This window comes from Puntigrus tetrazona, chromosome 11 (genome assembly GCF_018831695.1).
Source record: "Puntigrus tetrazona isolate hp1 chromosome 11, ASM1883169v1, whole genome shotgun sequence".
NCBI lineage: Eukaryota > Metazoa > Chordata > Actinopteri > Cypriniformes > Cyprinidae > Puntigrus > Puntigrus tetrazona.
In genome coordinates, this window is record NC_056709.1 from 146,262 (window position 1) to 161,409 (window position 15,148).

The window sequence follows — 15,148 nt, forward strand, 5'->3', positions numbered from 1 at the left end:
GTGGTTTGTACGCCACCATCTTATATACCTGTATGTAAAGGGAGTGGCTTGGCATGCAAATTCCACTGGCCAGTTTTCATTGGCCTTTTCTTCTAAGCTCAGAGGTGATTGTGTTCCCAGAAGGGACCTTGTGACGTCAGTCAGATGACGTTACATCTTAGTGACTGACTGAAAGAGAACAGGTAATTAGGAAACACAATGTGACTAGACTTCCAAACTAGGGAGCGGAACTGGCTCTGTAAAGTTGCTATCACTGACAGAGAGATAAATGCAAACAATGATCTGAGAAAGATCTAAGTGTAATCAGTGAAATGTAGTCTGAGGTGACGTGTCTTGTAATGTGAGAGTAGTGGAAGGGCAGCCTCTGGAGGCAGTCGGACAGAAGGCCACGGACAGGATTCAAGATCAAGGGCATAGAATCCAATCTTTTTTTTCAAGTCAATATTCTGGTTCTTACCACTGAAAATAAGCCCTCACTAACCTACAGTTGACAGCGTCGACTCTGCAGTTGGTCTGAAGTAAATTTAGGATTTATATATTTAGGTCAGTCACACAGGATCTCTCTGTGAGCACATGACTTTTTTTCTAATTCTGGTTTTGTTTGCACATGTAGACTTTTGTGCCACATATCAGTGTTCAGATGGCATATCAAGTTACCTCTTTTTACAAGCGGAAGTCCTCGTAGTCATGAACTTCTGTAGTGCTCAATGGAAACTACTACATATACACTAGTCAACATTTGAAGTGGATCAAGCTTTTCAATAAAAACCTAAAATTAAAATACATGCTCATCTGTAGACAACTTTGCTGAACTTTTTGATGTTGACTTCATATTTTTTTTCAGAAAATACAAATACAAAAATACAAATACTTAAAAAAATACATAAGCTAGAAATACTAATATTGTAGAAATTCTAATGAAAATTAAAGCCAAGGTATGTAAGCAGTGTTATAGCTGTACATTAAAATTTAAAATAATAATAAGAATAATAAGAATAAGAATAATAATAATAAAATGTAATTCCTTTAATTTTATCTTAGTGTCTTTATGTGTTTTGGTTGCAATCCATCTGGCTGTGCTGAACTGAAAAACTGAACTGTGTCTGTGTCTGTGTGTGTGTGTGTGTGTGTGTGTGTGTGTGTGTGTGTGTGTGTGTGTGTGTGTGTGTGTGTGTGTGTGTGAGAGAGAGAGAGAGAAAGGTTTACCTGAGAGGGTTTAGTATCAATGCCAGATGAAGAGCCACGATAAATAAAAACTTTCCCATCTCCATCAAATGGGGCTCCAACAGCAATGTCTAAAAAACAAAGTCAAATAAAATATCAAATTATTAAAGTTTAAAGTAAAATAAAAAATAAGACTACAGAAAATCACCTTTAAAGTTGTCCAAATGAAGTTTTTAGCAATGCATATTACTAATCAATATTTAAGTTTTGATATATTTATGGTATGAAATTTACAAAATATCTTCATGGATCATATTTTAACTTTTGTGATTTTACGATTTTTGTCATAAAAGAAATATCTTTGCCTATCTAATCTATTGGTATAAATTAACCCATGGTCCAGGCTCACATATATTAAGTACAATACTTAATTATTTTGTTTGTTGATTGAATGAAAATGCCTTAAATGGGTAATGATGTAAGTGTTACATATGTAATGTTTTATAATCTAATGAGTGTAACTTTGTATGACGTGATATAGTTAGAATTAGAATAACTCACTTCTGTCCTGTAACAGTAATACGATATTGGGTTAAATACATTTTTACAAAAAGACAAAAACAAATCCAGTCAAATCGAGAAAACCGTGAAGCATATAAAACACTTGCATGTATGTGTGATTTGATTCTTACCCTCATAACCATCTCGGTCCAGATCTCCAGCACTACCGATGGTCATCCCAAACATAGAGTCGTATGTTCCGTTGAGCCGGATCGGCCGGGCCTTTTCCCAGTGGCTGGCTGGGTTCAGGCACACATACACAGCACCTCCAATCTCTGCCTTCGGTCAAAGAAGTTTGGAGCTCCCACTACAAGATCTGTCCAGCTGCAGGTGAAATCATTCAGTTAGATATAAAGCAGAGTCAAGGCTGCACACAGGGATATATAAAGGTCTTACCATCACTGTTCAGATCAGCTACGGTCAAAGAATAACCAAGGAGGAGGCCAGTTCTTCGCCCCACAGAATATGTTCAGGCATCAGCCGGTAGACGTTGTCCTTCCGGAGCAGAACCACGGCTCCTGTGTGATTAGCTCGAGGAGCTCCAGCGACAAACGTCAGCTCAGACTTACTTCATGAGACCTCTGGCTGAGTCCACAGAGAAACCTGCGAGGAGAAGACTTTCAGCCTGACTTCATATGATCTCGTCCAATTATCAGAGATAAGAGTTTATTAGGATCCCTTACCAAAACGTAATGTAAACCAAGTTTGTTTTATTAAGTATTTGTTTTATTAAGCAGTCCCAAGGAGTATTTCAATTGTATATCAATTGGTTTTTAGAATGATTATCGAAAATATAGATGGAGTCAATCAACAGCCCAAAGCTTGACAGTCATCATCTGTCATCATTTTATTCCATAACAAAAAAATGTTTTGATGCTGTTTTATATCTGACGATCATAATTGTTTGTAAATTAGCACAGAAGATGTGTACTAACACAGAATCTAGTAGCCCAGTGTATTTCAAATATACTTAGACTTAAATGTCACTTGTATATTTCTAAGAAGTAAAGAAAGCCCTTTTCTGAGAAGTACATAAGAAGTAGACTAAAAGTAGACTTTCCTATTGTTAGTTTAAAATAAGCACACTTCTTCTTAATCTTTTTGGTAAGGGATACCCTAACAGTAGTCCATTCCAGCCAAAATAAAAACAAACTACTGAAATATAAATATGTCTACAAACCCAGGTAGCTGTTCTGAGCGATGTCCTCAAATGAGCTTTTAGATGGTTCCAGAGTTTTGTAGACCAGAGCATCCTCAACAGGACTGGCCATAAACAACAGCCCTGAGAGGAGTTTAGTTGAGAGAAGGATGATTTAGAGGGAAACAAAACCCACATCAATTAATCAAAGGCAAATCTCAGTACCTTTCCAGTTGTAGGTCCCCGGGGCCCCAAAGAGTATGTAGTTTTTGTCAGGTGTGAAACTAGCCGACAAGCCCTGCTGGCAGAACCCAAACTGCTCATGTCCTTGAGAACGACCTTCACAGAACTTCCACTCTCCCCGTCCCAGATCATCTCTCTCGGTCAGATCTTCACTCAGCACATAACAGCGTCCGATCGGGTCGCGGGTCTCAAACGACTGGTTGACGTGTTGTCTGAGCTCGTAAAGGTGAGCACATGTCTGCGTGAGGACATCAGCACAAACAGGATCATGCCACAGCAATCCAGTCCTCATCCTCCTTAATTCTGCTTTCAACTTCAGGACTGATAGCACACGTTGTTGGATGACTAAATCTATGTTCATTTCTTATCAGGGTGCTTTTTGAATGTGCACAGCACTCATGAGGGAGAATGCAGTGAGGGTCATTACGTCCACTGGGCTTCAGGGCTGGACCTGAGGGGTTAGGGTTAGGTTACCTGATTTCAAGTGTGCTCAGTGCTCATCATTTTGGGTGTTTCAGGGACACAAAGGATGCTTTTGATGCATCTTTTTAAAAAAAAAGATTCAAGGCTGCTTTCCAAGGATCCTTTATATTGAGGTGGCCTTTGACAGAGTGAGGAACGCAGCTTTACTAGGATTCTACACAAAAAACACTTGAACCAGCTCAAGATGTTCAGGAGGACTTGAGAATGACTATCATGAGGACCAAAGCAGGATTAGAGCCGAATGCCAGGGTTGACTAATTTAATCCTTCTGTTATTCACTGTATATCTGGGAAATCAGATCTTTCTGATCCCAGGAATAATATACTCACCACTACTTTTCCACCAATTCCTTGACTTTTGACTGTGACACCCAACCACTGGTTGTCTTTACTCTCTCGGTCCAGACTCACTTAAGAAAACGAGAAACATGTTTCTTTGAATGGATATAGTTTAGCAGATCAAACACTTTAGTTCAGTTAAAATGCTCTTAACAAGAATTACCATGTCCATCGATGTCCACCCGCTCACACTTGTCCGGTGTGACTGGGCAGCGATACAGCGCTCTCTGGACGCTGCTCCACAGAGAACCCACGCCCGGGCCTGAGGCGCTCCCACCAGGATCCTGCAGAGGAAGACTGACTCTTTACCTACAACTAGCTGTTTCAAGAAAACTAAATTATAGCTGCATCATTCTTATAATTCATTACATCGGTGGTCTGGTGGTCTGGTGGCATGGTGTCTCTAAGGAGGTTACCAACACCTGATCAAGCACATTCTCTGAGGGACCTAAATCCTTGAGTTTTTCTTCTTATTATTATTGTTATTCTTTCTTATGAACATTTCATAGAATGTTAAAAAGTAAATTAAATCATCATGCAATAATTTTCAATATTTAGAGGTTTTCATATATCAGTATACATTTATGTACACAAGCTGTTCTGTGAGCTGAGGTGAAGGTGGGCTGACATATAATGTAAAATCAAGTATAATAATAATATTAATAATAAAAACAATAACAAGTAATGCTAAACACACAACAACTTAGATAAAGGATAAAACTCTATGGCTCATCTGTGGAGCTAGCATAGACCTACAAGACCTACATCACTGAGAAAAGAAAAGTTAGTTGAATGCACCATCAAGCAGACAACAATATATTTTTATTTATTTTTTACCAGACCTGTGAAAAGTGACAGGCTGCAATCAAAGATTCAAGGTTTCTTTTGAGTCTTAGTTTAATAATACAGCACACATTTTCATCAGAATGTTTTCTGTGATTTCAAGAGAAATGTCTGAAAGCAATGCTTTTAAAGATCACAAAGAGCTAATTGTTGATAGCTAATATGACTTCAAGACCAGTTCTTTTAGACTGTCACTGTGAAAAGCTGTGTACTGGTAATAGCAGCTGGAATCACTGTCCAGAATGTTTTCTGTGTTTTATAAAGAAGAGTCTGAGATTAATGCTTTCTCTATCACCAGAAATTAACACTAACAGGTAATGTGCACCAAAGTGATTTACTTCATGAGTTATTAAGAAGTTCTTCATAGACAGTAGTCTCTCACTTGGAAATGCTGGTACTGGTAACAGCTGCTGGAATCACTTTCTGGGCATAAGAAGCTATATTGCTGTTCATCAGATTCTACAAGTCACCTTTCCACCTCCATCCTTCAGTGCATTATACCACTAACTGGTAATGTGCACCACTAAGTGATCACTGATAGAGTTATTAAAAGCACTATCAGTATCTGGTCTCTCAGCTGGATATCCACCCATTTACAGAGGGATGATTTTGAATGATTTTCATGCTGTTATGTAACAATTTGCTTTTGTGATCTTTGGAACTTTAGCCATTGTAGAGCATTGTACAAATATTCTTGAACAGAATTTAATTGAATTCATCAATGGTACATCTATGATCTATATTCACCATCTATGTTATTTATATGTTTCTGAGAAACTAAGAGATGCGTTTAACCTGTAGTCTACTGGCGGCTGAGATGGAGATTTCCACCCTGCAAAGTGACATGAACCTCAAAAGCCAGACTTCTGGAAACTGTTGAAACCTGAGTGTAAAAGTATTTAAAAGATTGGTAACACTTTATTATAGTCTCTTATTGACAGGAAAGTTCATAGTGTTTCCTATTCTAAAGTGTTACCAAACATTTTACTTTTAAAATTAAAATGCAGGGATTGTGGTGTGGTGTGTGCATTTATACTGTGAGTAATGCTGAGAATTCAGGAGATTGAGAACGTGGTGGTTGTCTGGAGAGAGAGCCTGGCTGATCTGTTCCAGTAATAACATCACTAAAGTACAAATAATTTAACATGCAATATCAATTGCATGAAATTCTAACATAAACATTAACATTTATTATTGATTGAATTTAAATTCTCATCACTGATTTTTTATTTGTACTCAAATCTTGCATTCAGCCAAAATATTACACAGCTCTATTGAAACTTATAATATACTAAAAACCAAAAATGCAACTTTGCTACTTCAATACTTCCTTTTCCATGATCATGTAACAATAGCCAGAGATACTGTTAAATATTTTCATCATTAAGAGTATTTGGCATTTCCATTAATGTAGGCTTGTTACCTTCTGGCTGTTTTTATTAGGTTACTTAATTAATATTAGTACAAATAATTAACTCAGCAATAATTTCATAATGCTTAAAAGCACAAAACTGATTAGGGGTTCAAAGGCTTTTTCAAAACACTCAAAGCTTTGAATCTTTTCCTAAAACAATCAGAGGAAAGTCTCAAAGGTTTCATTTGCCCGTCACTACCATACATTAACTCAAAAACAGGGGTCCACCAGCACAAAAACCTAGTTCCTTTGCTACAGTAAGGATGGACAAAAAAGACTAAACAGAACTGGCTTTAAACACTAGAGAAACAATCAGGGAGAACTTAAACAGGTGGACAGACAAAGGTGAAAACTAATAAACTAATAATCACTCAATGAGGACAGGAACAGGAAGAACCAAATAATGACATAAAAACCAAACACAAAGTCTGTGACAAGAAACAGAAAACCAGGACAACACAACAAGAAACGACCAAGAACTGAAAGAAACACAGGGCTTTAGTAGACAGACTAAATTAATTAGCTATAAACCTTCAACAGGTGTGAAAATTAATCAAACAATGATAAGCCAGGATAAGTAACAGAAACTCATGAAACTGAACCTGAACATCGGACAAGATTTGGATTGCTTTCATAAAGTGCTGTGGTTTTCCTGAGACTGTTTCTGCATAAGATTCTACTTTATACTGTACAGTGCTTTGATGCAACCTGTGTTGTTAAAAGCGCCTATAAATAAAAATGATTGATTGATAAGATTCAAAGCTCTGAATGTTTCAAAAAGAATGAAGATGCTCCACATCCACCACATCTTCTATAGATTGGTTAATTACTGCACAAAAAAAACAGTTTGTGCTCACTGATATTCTGTCTATAATTATTTTTCTTATTAAACTGTGCAACTTAATACCAGTACGACTACCAATACAATCTTATATTTAATTTTTCACAAATAATTTGAATTCTTCATGTTACTTGTATGACTGGGTATCTAAAATGTCACCTAAAAAGTCCAAGTTAAAACTTATCTGACCTTATCTTATTGAACATTCTGACACGTGACTGAACAGAACGCACCAGGCGACGAGATACACAGCAGACTGTTGTCTCTCAATAGATGGATGTCTAAGAGGTGCCTGCAGAAAAACTTTTTTTTATAAATGATTTGATCAAAGATCATAATCTATGTTTGCTTCATTTGTCTTAAATGTTGATTTTAATATCTGTGTTGATAATAAAAAATATGCATTAAGATCAGCATTCTTAGACCATACCTAACAACGTGTCCCTTTTACTTCTAATGATGCTTTGAAGCGATGCTTGAGTGATGAAGTACATTCCTGTGTACAAACTAGTTTTCTTCTGATTTCCTTGTTTTCGTTTCAGACTGATCTCTTTGGTTTCTCTTTGTATTTCTCAGACTGCTTATCTGCTCTAATCCTTGACCCTTCTCCCTTTCCGATTGGAGTGTGACGCTTGTCTTTTGTGTTTTGCTTTATTTAAGTTTTTGTCTGATTGACTGCTTGAATCACACTTGAAATGAATGAGTGTTCACCCGTGATCTGATCAAACGAATCATCAGTCAGTCAAGACACGGCTCGTTCACATGATGATCACAATACCTCTGGACCAGGATAACATTCACTTGTATGTGGACAACATCCAGATACAGGTCACATGTTAATCTGAGCACATCTGGACATCTGATTTTCTCTTGCTTTGGTTATCACTTGCACTTTCCTCCTAATGGTCACTCATGTTTCTGACCTGTTGCTAAGCTCTCGTCTTGATGGTCATTTTGAGTTTTCTGCTCAGAGGACTTCCTCTCTGGTTCAGAACCCTCGTGTTCTTCACAAGAAATTACATGCAGAGGTTTTGAATTAAACTATTATATTCAGACATTTATACTTTTGAAACTGACACACACACACACACACACAGTTTCAATATCATAAGCTCACCAGGCTGTTAAAACACAATGAGATTTACCAGAGTTATCAAGGTTCATCTTTTGCAAGAACCACAAACGTTCAGCGTTGCATATATCGCATACCCTTTTTGAGCCCTGTCAGTATTTAATATTTGTATTATAGAGTGGGAAAGAAAGCTGAAGATCTCTGAAGACAGAATGTGTCTTGCCCTCGGTGTTGTGTTGGTTGTGGCGCCTGGATGTGGAACAAGTGCTCCAAAAACTCTGGGAACTCATTAGCATGAGAAAGACTCTGTGTGAAAGGCATCTAAATGCAGCACAATGAGCCGATCCTCCCACTGCTCTAGTTCAATATTTCTTTCAGCTGTACATTTACTGCTCCACATTTTTGCATTCCTTTAGTAAAGGACGTGACTCAGTATGGATGAAATTACACACACACACACACACACACACACACACACACACACACACAGAGACACACACACACACACACACACACACAGAGACACAGACAGACACACACACACACACACACACACACACAGACACACACACACACACACACACACACACACACACACACACACACACACAGACACACACACACACACACAGCTTTTTCTGAGTTGTTTTGTACAGCTCATGAAGATCTGCAGCAGTAGTTGGGTGATGCTTGAGTTCAGTCACATCAGTTACGAGCAGTTTATTCAGGTCCATCTCAACAGAATGAAGACAATGCCTGACAATAAACTACAGTGGGCTGGAATTCTGCATGGAATTGATGTGATACGTGATTTTCAACTCGAGCCATTGTTTGAGAACCTGTCCCAAGATTTTATTTTGATCATCTGAAAACCTGTACAACCTGTATAAAAAAAAACACATTGTGCATACCAAATTAACTATTTTGTTCCCTCCGTTTGCTAAATGTGTCTAAATGGTTTCTAAATGGTGTCTGTTTTTTTCAGTGTAATGATGAAGCTGAATCTAAATGAACACACAGTCATCTCGCCCGTGCTGGAGGTCGGGTCACTTCTCTTTTAGCAGCGGTCTATAACGGGCAGCAGTTCTCATCTGAGTATAAATAGAGCACAAACACAGTAACAGCAGGCCGGACGACACCACATGACTTCCTTATAGAAGACCAATCAATTGTGTCCAAAAGAGTATTTACTGCCTGTACACGGAGACAAGAGTGTGTGTGTGTGTGTGTGTGTGTGTGTGTGTGTGTGTGTGTGTGTGTGTGTGTGTGTGTGTGTGTGTGTGTGTGTGTGTGTGTGTGTGTGTGTGTGTGTGTGTGTGTGTGTGTGTGTGTGTGTGTGTGTGTGTGTGTGTGTGTGTCTGTGTGTGTGTGTGTGTGTGTGTCTGTGTCTGTGTGTGTGTGTGTGTGTGTGTGTGTGTGTGTGTGTGTGTGTGTGTGTGTGTGGTTAAGTGTCAACAGTCATATATTTGGGAATTCCCTGTATCACATCACATGAAAATCTTAGACCATTACATTTAGTAATTCAAAACGTCTATAAAGAGGGAGAAAAGCACCAGAAGCCAGTGTGTCATGGAGATCATTTCTGTCTGGCTGCACTTCTGAAGCTTTCCCTCAAGGGTCAATAAACAATATATATAATAAACCACCTGAAAAATACACAAAGAAATCCTATAAGGTAATGATACATAAAGTAATGAAAACAGGACCATACATGTAAGAGTAATGCAGTATTTGTAACTTGACTATGAGAACAGAAAGATTAGTCACCGAACGAAACCCGTGTCAGACTTAGAATGAATCTTTTCTACATGCTTTGGGCTTAAAGCCAGCCTTCAAGCGTCAGGCATTAAACCTTTAATGTGACGGCTTTTAACAGCTTCTCGCTAAAAAAGTGTCTTGTAACCGTATAGCTCGCTCCTTTTAGACGCTGGAGACAGACAGACTCCAGTGAGAGTCAGGACACTAGTAAACATACAGGTCTCATGACACCATGAAGAGAAGAGAGAGAACAGCAAAACACATCACTGACACCGAGATACCACACGTCCAGAAGCGATGAGAACAATCAGATCAGATCACAGCTGTTCTAACATCTAAAGGTGGAGCGTGTGCCAGCTGAAATCAGACAGAGGTGCTGCACAGATGCCTGTACTAGTGAATATTTACAAAAAATGCTTTGCTACTTTCTATTATAATCACTTACAATCACCTGAGTGCTTTAGCTGGCTATTATGGCTATTAGTGTATGGTGTTTTGTTTTTCCTGAGAGGATGATCATGAATAAAGCAATAAATCACAGTTAATCGTTTGACAGCACAAATAAATATATATATATATATATATATATATATATACCTAATATGAATACTAATATATATAGCTAGTATTCACTACTATGAATACTGTCTTTTAAGCTCTCTCTAGCATCTGAACACTTGAAAAGAAGAGTACTTAGTGCTAAAGGATTCATTGCATTATCACCCTTATATGAGCACTAATAACAGTGATGCTGGCCACCAAGAATAGCTGATAATAAGCAGTGAGCTCAGAGCAATGACTCTAACTCTTCTCAGGAGTCTCTGCTCGACTATATCTGCTGTGTCACTGACTCAACATCATTCTGAGCATGTCTGACAAACACACAGAGAGAAATACGATTCCTCGTGTCATCTAAGCACCAAACACAGATGAACAGAGCTGCTGTGTTCTTCTTCTTCGGGTCACACTCATCCTCACTCACCAGCTGTGGGCTTCAGGTGTGAGCTGCTGGTGTAAAGCCAAAGAGAAGCCGAAGAAACTCCCCTCCTCTCCCTCCTTGACGAGGATGGTTGTTGTGTCCAGGTTAAACGCTGAGATCCGGGAGCAGAGAGCGAGCAGCAGGCAGCACAGTCCAGCCGAGCGCCACAGAGACATGACAGAGTTCAGCGGCTCCGATAAACACCACGGTCCTGATCAGGAGCACAAGACACTAGAAGCTCCTCAGAAGTGATCGTGTCTGAGCTGGGATCCGGGCAGGAGTCAGAGAGCCAAAGAAAGACTGCACAAGTGCACGGCTGCCCCTCCTCACACACACACACACACACACACACACACACACAGCCGTGAATAGACCACCCACACCCCCCTCAGCTGACATCATCACTCAGCGCTCCGTGGCACATCGATCAGGAACACTGGATGTGACTAATCTCTGAGATTTGTAGATTATTGAGTCTTTCAAACAGACACAGGATGTCCTGAGAGTTATTCAGTTGAACTGTGGAGGTTTATAGATAGATGCTTCTTACTTTAGATGCTACTTACTTTACTTTACTTATTAACCTAACCTCAGTCTCATGACACCAAAGTGTTTGTAAGTTCAAAGTTATCCAGTTAATTTACAAAATCATAATATTAAGGTTGACTATATATGAAAACACAACATACAGTGATAATAAACTTGGAAGAATGAAAGATGAAAGACTGATGATCTCATTATAACAGGATTTGTGATTTGTTAATCATATTAATGCATATTCACGGTTTGACCTGTTCCTCATACAAAGCAATGAAACTCCTCTAGACTTCTCTGAAAACACATTGTACGGTATCTTATGGTGTCCTTTTGTCACTTCTGAAAGCATCCACCCCTGACACGTTCTCTGTATGAACATAAGGACGCGTCCTGGCCAGGATTCAGCTCTAGGTTTTGTCTTTGTTTGACCGATCGGTGTATGACATCGCTTCCTTAAGTTTACAAAACTCCTGGCAAAAACATGAGTAGATATGACAGATCTGACAGATCTTATCCGTTAAGATACAAACCAAAGCAGTCCTGAAGACTCGTGTGGGTTGTGATCGTGGCCCGGTCTGTCAGGAGGGTTGTGACACACTTCCACAGCTGCTTGGGAGTCATGTGACCTCCTCTCTTCCTCTCGGGCCGCATGCAACTGTCAGTCAAACTCTCACAAAACATAAACCCGCTCCTGAAAAGACAGAAAGTATGTTTCTGAACCGAAAAACACATAGTAAGCTGCTTCAGAATGAACTTTCTTGTAGGATAAGAACAGCAGTTGTATTTCTGTGATTAACGTTTCTTAATGAATGTTATTTTAATCTTCTTCAGCTCTCAGTGCTTTGTGTTAAATGAAACGCTATTTCAGAGTGAGGAGAGTTATTCAATCCGGTGTAAAAGACACTTTAGCTACAGTTACTAATAAAGAAAGACAGGATATGATCAGAACGCACTGTTTACATGCTGTGTGTGTCATAACAGGAGAGAAAAGCACAGTAGAAGGCAGAAATCCTCATCACAGACTCAAAGCTTCTTCACCTGTCACCTGTCTGAAGTGTCAACATCAGAAAAAGGACGTTTCTTTGGCCGTTGAGTCCAGGATCCTCGAGACCCGAGAGCCTCCGGTTCAGAAGTGAAGGTCCTCTCTGAGATTCAGGTATTTAGGTTATCATTTGAAAACTAGAAATATTCTACAAAAACATCTGATAACTCCCCAAAATAATGTCCTCCATCCACCAGCATTACCAAACCTAAAAGAGTCAGGACACATGTTTAAAAACTGTTCATCTGAAAGAAGAAAGTCCTATACACCTAGGAAACGTTCAAGCACTAGAACAACAACAGACACTCACTAAAAATAAAAACACTCTTGCTAAGTTTTTAAGATGAACTGTTTGCTGCTGATGTTTCTCATTTGTAAATCACTATGAATAAAAACATATTCTCAATAAACAAATGCAATGCAAAACATAAAATGTAGAGAACAGCCACAGAATTAATGCATTTTGTTCTGGATATACAGGTTTCAGAGGGATTAGCTGTAGCTCTTTCCAGCCAAAGTCACAAACTCAGATTTAGTCGTATCTATATGTTCAGAATCATAAGAGGTTTGTTTGAGATCCCAGACGCTTCACCTTGAACACAGACGGAGAACAGTAGATGGCTGCCGTCCAGGAGACAGTGAGCTGCAGGGAATATTCATCTATAATTAAAACAGATCTATTAATCCACAGGCATTAAAGACGAGAACGACACATTGGGATTGTTCTGGACTAAAGAGCATTATGTATATAGTTAATGAGTGTTTTTTTGCTCTTAGTTTGTCAGTCACGGTGAGCTTCACAAACCAGCCGGTCTTTCTGAAAGAGGTTTATTCACTGATACTGATTTCATTCGTTTTATAAACAGACCTTTAATGTGCCATCATTTAACATAGTATTAAACAGTACACGAAAAGCAGTTTCATCTCTGAAGCGTCTGTGTAAGTATTGCATTTAATTCACTTCATCTGTGATGAAGTCTGCAAACACTAATGAAAGCAGAAAGTATCTGACTCCATTTATTTCTATGCAATTCCATCTGAGCACTCATCTATTTTACATTGCTGTTTATTGGCCTTTTTTCCCCAAACAATTATTTTTACTATTATTTTAGTATCAAGAATGTACATTAAACATTTAGCACTTTGTTCAATCATAAATGAACACAGAAATGAAATGTAGAGCTAAATGTACAGCATCAGAAATACACTACTTATTAAAAACAGTACATCATTCAGTAAATCCAGTTCACTTTACGTCAGCATCTGAATCGAAGACAAGCACTTGTTTCATTCCTCCCTGCAAACATCTTTATGTTGAAGGTATTTTTGCTAGATTTAATGATTTAATTCATCTGACCTTTCCATTATTTCCAGATACGTGATTTAGTGAACTCCTCAGAACACTTAAAATCCTCCAGAGATACACTTTTAATACATTATTTCTGAAGTGTGTGAACTACGACTCAAGCCATGTGCTGGATTTTAATATTTAATGTTCCAGACGATGAATCAGAGATAAATAACATTATTGCCTCATTATTCTGCAGAAGAATTTGACTAAATTGGAAATCTAAAAATCCATCTAAAGCGCATATTTTCTGCAAGATTCAATGTTATTCCTTCACTAAAGATCAAACATTCAGTTTCTCTCATCTCTGGAAACCTCATTATCTTATTTCTCTTCCTGGGGAGCAACCTCTCTTTTGTGAAGAGACGGTCTATAATACCTGATTATTGTAATATTACTTCTATACTTTTTTATTCTTACTTTTATTTTATGTTTTATTTTTTATTTTTTTATTTATATTTGACCATTTTATCTTTTCATCATTATTTTACTTTGGTTGCATTTTGATTTCTAATATCAGTATTGTTATCATAATTATTATAATTTATTATAAGCAGTTGGTTGAGGAAGGTTTAAGAACGTAAAAAAAATCAGTTTTTGTAGAAATAAAAGCATTTGTCTTTGCAATAAAAAAGAAAACAACTTCTTTCTTAAGTGTTGCCAAAGAAGTAAAACTGTTCAAGAAGTTCAGAAAGTCTACTTTATTCTACAACTCTGTTCCAGAAGGATAAGATGATATATGTTTTGCCTTTTTTTCTTTGTGTTTGTTAGGAAATAAGTAATATTCATCAATGAGACTGAATCTTATTCTTGCAAGCCAAGACCAGAAGACCATAATATTCACATTCAGTCTCATTTCAAGTCAAAATGTATACATTAATTGCTTTGAAGTGATTTTTTCTACATCTCCACAGATATCTTATACGTAACCTCCTTTAATGTGCAGCAAAACTCAAGCGATTTCAAGCCATGACTTTAACACTTTTTATTATTGCACACAAATCCATTGCATTACTGTGATAAGGCAGTACAATATATACAGCTTATATACAGTGGCTTTCAGAAAGTATTCACACCCCGTTTGTTTTAATAATGAAATATTTTTTTCTTCCTTCAATCAAATCACCCCTTCTCCTCTCAAAAGAAAAAACCAAAAACAATTGCAATAACCTTCTTGGCGAAGAGAAATAAAAAGGGACTCGATACCTTCTGAAGGCACTATATATTCATAGTGTGTACAGCGTTTCAACCACGAAGACATTCAGAAACTACCAGCCACAGCGTGAAGCCATCTACACCTTCATCCTGTTTCACACAGAAGAATCACCTTACAGTATGGCAAGCAGATATGAGCGCACAGACAGTAAATATTTGAGAACTGTAACAA

At 38.0% G+C, this 15,148-nt stretch overlaps 1 pseudogene; it reads right to left on the reverse strand.

Moving 5' to 3' along the window:
• Positions 1 to 11,183, reverse strand: part of LOC122354319 — a 34,184-nt pseudogene extending 23,001 nt beyond the window's left edge.
• Between the last annotated feature and the right edge of the window lie 3,965 nt (positions 11,184 to 15,148).